This window comes from Salvelinus sp. IW2-2015, linkage group LG37 (assembly GCF_002910315.2).
Source record: "Salvelinus sp. IW2-2015 linkage group LG37, ASM291031v2, whole genome shotgun sequence".
NCBI classification, from domain to species: Eukaryota; Metazoa; Chordata; class Actinopteri; order Salmoniformes; family Salmonidae; genus Salvelinus; species Salvelinus sp. IW2-2015.
Window position 1 is genome coordinate 19022360 of NC_036876.1, and position 6000 is coordinate 19028359.

Consider the following 6000-nt stretch of genomic DNA (forward strand, 5'->3'; position numbering starts at 1 on the left):
ATCTCATTGCAACTCCCCTCCAAGTCTCCGACCACTACCTTGTATCCTTTTCCCTCTCGCTCTCATCCAACACTTCCCACACTGCCCCTACTCGGATGGTATCGCGCCGTCCCAACCTTCGCTCTCTCCCCCGCTACTCTCTCCTCTTCCATCCTATCATCTCTTCCCTCTGCTCAAACCTTCTCCAACCTATCTCCTGATTCTCCTCCTCAACCCTCCTCCTCCCTTTCTGCATCCTTTGACTCTCTATGTCCCTATCCTCCAGCCGGCTCGGTCCTCCCCTCCTGCTCCGTGGCTCGACGACTCATTGCGAGCTCACAGAACAGGGCTCCGGGCAGCCGAGCGGAAATGGAGGAAAACTCGCCTCCCTGCGGACCTGGCATCCTTTCACTCCCTCCTCTCTACATTCTCCTCTTCTGTCTCTGCTGCTAAAGCCAATTTCTACCACTCTAAATTCCAAGCATCTGCCTCTAACCCTAGGAAGCTCTTTGCCACCTTCTCCTCCCTCCTGAATCCTCCTCCCCTCCCTCCCCCTCCTCCCTCTCTGCTGATGACATCGTCAACCATTTTAAAAGAAGGTCGACGACATCCGATCCTCGTTTGCTAAGTCAAACGACACCGCTGGTTCTGCTCACACTGCCCTACCCTGTGCTTTGACCTCTTTCTCCCCTCTCTCTCCAGATGAAATCCGCGTCTTGTGACGCCGGCCGCCCAACAACCTGCCCGCTGACCCTATCCCCTCCTCTCTTCTCCAGACAACTTTCGGAGACCTTCTCCCTTACCTCACCTCGCTCATCAACTCACCTTGACCGCTGGCTACGTCCTTCCGTCTCAAGAGAGCGAGAGTTGCACCCCTTCTGAAAAACCTACACTCGATCCTCCGATGTCAACAACTACAGACCAGTATCCCTTCTTTCTTTCTCTCCAAAACTCTTGAACGTGCCGTCCTTGGCCAGCTCTCCTGCTATCTTCTCAGAATGACCTTCTTGATCCAAATCATCAGGTTTCAAGACTAGTCATTCAACTGAGACTGCTCTTCTCTGTGTCACGGAGGCGCTCCGCACTGCTAAAGCTAATCTCTCTCCTCTGCTCTCATCCTTCTAGACCTATCGGCTGCCTTTATACTTGAACCATCAGATCCTCCTCTCCACCCTCTCCGAGCTGGGCATCTCCGCGCGCCCACGCTTGGATTGCGTCCCCTACGACAGGTCGCTCCTACCAGGTGCGTGCGAGAATCTGTTCTCCGCACACGTGCTCTCACCACTGGTGTCCCCAGGCTCTGTTCTAGGCCCTCTCCATTCTCGCTATTACACCAAGTCACTTTGCTCTGTCATATCCTCACATGGGTCTCTCCTATCATTGCTATGCAGACGGACACACAATTAATCTCTTCTTCTCTCCCCCTCTGATAACCAGTGGGGTGAATCGCATCTCTGCATGTCTGGCAGACATATCAGTGTGGATGACGGAGTCACCACCTCAAGCTAACCTCGGCAAACGGAGCTGCTCTTCCTCCCGGGGAAGGACTGCCCGTTCCATGATCTCGCCATTCACGGTTGACAACTCCATTGTTCCTCCCTCCAGAGTGCTAAGAACCTTGGCGTGATCCTGGACAACACCCTGTCGTTCTCAACTAACAGCAAGGCGTGACCCGTTCCTGTAAGTATCATGCTCTAAACATTCGCAGAGTACGACCCTGCTCCACGCAGGAAGCGCGCGCAGGTCCTAATCCAGGCATTGTCATCTCCGTCTGGATTACTGCAACTGCGCTGTTGGCTGGCTCCCTGCCTGTGCCATTAAACCCCTACAAGACTCTCCAGAACGCCGCAGCCCGTCTGGTGTTCAACTTTCCCAAGTTCTCTCCACGTCACCCCGCTCCTCCGCTCTCTCCACTGCTTCCAGTTGAAGCTCGCACCGCTACAAGACCATGGTGCTTGCCTACGGAGCTGTGAGGGAACGCACCTCCTACCTTCAGCTCTGATCAGGCCCTACACCAAACAAGGCACTGCGTTCATCCACCTCTGGCCGCTCGCCTCCTACCTCTGAGGAAGTACAGTCCCGCTCAGCCAGTCAAAAACTGTCGCTGCTCTGCACCCCAATGGTGGAACAAAACTCCCTCACGACGCCAGGTCAGCGGAGTCAATCACCACCTTCCGGAGACACCTGAAACCCACCTCTTTAAGGAATACCTAGGATAGGATAAAGTAATCCTTCTAACCCCCCCCCTTAAAAGAGTTAGATGCACTATTGTAAAGTGGTGTCCACTGGATATCATAAGGTGAATGCACCAATTTGAAGTCGCTCTGGATAAGACGTCTGCTAATGACTTAAATGTAAATATTCAATCCTTCAGGTTTTTTAGCCTAAATAATCGATAATATTTCAACCGGACAATAACGTTGTCAATAAAAGGTAAACAAGAAAGCACTCTCTGCTCGCACGCATGAAAAAGCTCTGTGACACTTTTAGGCCATCATTCAGATTGCTCTTACTTCCTAATTTACAGAATACAACCTGAAAACAATTTCTAAAGACATCTAGTGGAAGGCATAGGAACTGCAATTTGAGTCCTAAGTCAATGGATACTGTAATGGCATTGAATAGAAAACTACAAAACCAAAAAAAAACTACTTCCCGAATGGATTTTTCTCAGGTTTTCGCCTGCCAAATCAGTTCTGTTATACTCACAGACACTATTTTAACAGTTTTGGAAACTTTAGAGTGATTTCTATCCACATCAACCAGTTATATGCATATCATATCTTCTGGGCCCGAGAAGCAGGCAGTTTAATTTGGGCATGCTTTTCATCCAAAATTCCGAATGCTGCCCCCTACCCTAGAGAAGTTTAATAACCCATCCAAAAGAATGTCCCCAAATGTAAATGAAGGTTTGAAATTATTATATTTTAGTCAAATATTATATATTTTTAAGGCTTTTTAAAATGTATTTAAATTCCCTTTTCTCTTCCCAAATTTCGTGGTATCCAATTGGTAGTTACAGTCTTGTCCCATCACTGCAACTCCCGTACGGACTCGGGAGAAGCGAAGGTCGAGAGCCGCGCTTCCTCCAAAACACAACCCAGCTGAGCCAAACTGCTTCTTAACACAATGACCGCTTAACCCGGAAGCCAGCTGCACCAATGTGTCAGAGGAAACACCGTACACCTGGCGACCGTGCCAGTGTGCATTGCACCCGGCCCACCACAGGAGTTGCTAGAGCACAATGGGACAAGAACATCCCTGCTGGCCAAAACCTCCCTTAACCCGGACAACACTGGGCCAATTGTGTGCCGCCCCATGGTTCTCCCGGTCGCGGCCTGGCTGTGACAGAGCCTGGACTTGAACTAGGATCTCTAGTGGCATAGCTAGCACTGTGATGCAGTGCCTTGTTAAGGCCCCTGTTAAGGCTTCTTGCGATCAATTTGCAGTCTAAAAATATATATTTTTATTATGTTCAGGACCCCCGACCATCCGCTCAAGAAAAAATTGGCCCTTGGCTGAATCTAGTTGATGATCCCTGCACTACAGGAAGGACATTGTGTAGTTTCGATTGACTTAAAGGTGCAGTTTTCTGAAAAATGTATAACTTCTCATAGATTGTAACCCTACTTTACTTAAAAGGGGCAATCTGAAATTCAAACAACAACAAAGTGTCACCCTGCCACTGTTTTGGTAAAGAGCTGAGGGATGAACTGGATGAATGAAGCCACTCAAATGTGTAAAGGAAATCACGCTGCTTGATTCCCCTTGATTCGGGTCATACCGAGGCTTGAACTCTGCCTCGCAAACACACGTGCCCGTCTTCCTGAAGAGTCTTACAAGTTGCGCCACCGAAAGCTAGCTATTCAGCAGCTTGAGTGGGGACACTTCAGGCTGGGGAGTGAGTTTCACAGATCCCGATCTGTTACATTCAACCCCCAACAACCCCGGTGTTGAGCTAAGCGTAACTGCTGAACCGGGTCACAGCACCATTATAAAGGACAGCACGCTGCTTGCGTAGCACGTACCACTTCCCCCTGATTCAGATCATACCAAGGCTTGAACTCAGGACCTCAGCCTCCAAACACACGTGACAGTCTTCCCAAAGTTTTTTACCAGATGTGCCACCTTAAAACTAGCTATTCGGCTATTCGTGGCTAATATAGCCGACAGCTTTGCATAACTTGCAAAGTAACGTTAAATCAATGAGCCTCCACACAGTCAGCCAGTGCGGGAACGTAATCATTGCACACAAGATTGAGCTACAACTGGTTAGGCAGTTGGTAGCCTAAATCCTGCCTGATGTTTCTGCTGTTCCTAAAACCATTGACATATGTTAGCCTACTGTAACCACAGACCAGAGAGGGTGTGTGTGTGTGTGTGTGTGTGTGTGTGTGTGTGTGTGTGGTGTGTGGTGTGTGTGCGTGTGTGTGTGTGGTGTGTGTCAATCCCTATTGGGGGGGGGGGGGTGCTACTGCAGCCGCTCAATGATTTTTTTATATGCTTACCTCTTAACAATCCAGATGAACAGAAGTGTCAGAAGTGAACCACAACAGTCTCCTCTCACAGTTCATGGAGACCCATGTAGAGCAGTACAGCATGAATCATACACAGCAGAAAGCTATCAATAATGCAATACTGTCCCACCTGGTATCGATTGCAACTTGCCTCTGTCTATTGTGGAAAAAAAAAATTTAGTCACTTCCTGTCAGTGGTTGACAGTAAGTACAGCCCAGTGTGTCGCAGAACATTGACATCAAAAGTAGAGAACCTCGCTACAGAGAGACGTTCAAAACTGAAAACTCATTTGAGCAACACAGACCATGTTTCAGTCACAGTGGACATTTGGTCCAACCGAAAGATGAGGGGGTTCCTTGGTGTCACTGTGCACTGTATGGAGAAAGATGGAGAGAGGATACAACTCAAGTCCAATCTCTTGGCCTGTGACCGCTTCAAAGGCCCACACACGGCCGAAAGAATCTGTGAGCAATTTGAGGCCATATGTGATGAGTACAGCATTAAAGATAAATTGGACTATATCATTAGTGACAATGCTGCCAACATGAGAAAAGCATTCACGGTGTGCTTCCCCATTGAACAAGAAGATGAAGTACATGATGAAGATCACGTTGATGACCCAGAGCTCTGGAATGACCTAACCCTGGAAGACCAGCAAACAGTGGATGCTGCTATTGCAACAACAAAAAATAGCGCTCACAGTGTTTTTCCCACACTCTCCAGCTGGTGGTGGGAGATGGCTTGAAAGAAACAAAGGTGATGACTTCTTCTCTTTCAAAGTTATCAAAAATCAGCTCACTGCTGCATACAAGCACAACATAAACATTTGGGGAAAGAGGCATGCCTGCTGCTGTCATCACAAGATGGAACTCAACACTGAGTAAAGTGAAGGCAGTTATCCAATGTGACCATCTAAAGCCTGTCATGTTCTAGAAAAGGCTGGGCACAAGGACTTGTTGTTCACAGTACAGGAGTGGAATAAGTTAAAGGAGTTGGTGGACATCCTGAAGCCATTTGGAGCAACAGATATGACACAGGGGGAGAAGATAGTCACAATCAGTTCTGTTGTTCCCTCTGTCCCTAAATCACCACCTGGAGCAGCGGAAGAATCAAGTCCATTTCCTGAGCGGCCTGGTTAGAAGTCTCCAGGCATCCCTGAACAAAAGATTTCTTGGAATCTTCATCAATGTGAAAATGGCCAGGACACAAGATGGAATCACTGCCCCCTTTTCAGATCCAGTCTACCTCAAAGCAGCTGCCTTGGATCCGGCTTTTTCTCTGATGTGGGTGGAGCACCATGTGCTGGTCAAGGAGGAGGTGGCCAAAGAGTGGAAGGTATGTTTAATGTAACTTTTTCTTATAATTTAATCCAATTGACTGCAACAATCATATTTTTTCAGTTTAATCCACTGCATCACCAATACTTTAATACTGGCCTTTTTGTTTCTGCTATGCTTTTACATGTTTTGCCAGAACTGATTCTGCAAGATGCTGCAAGGACTG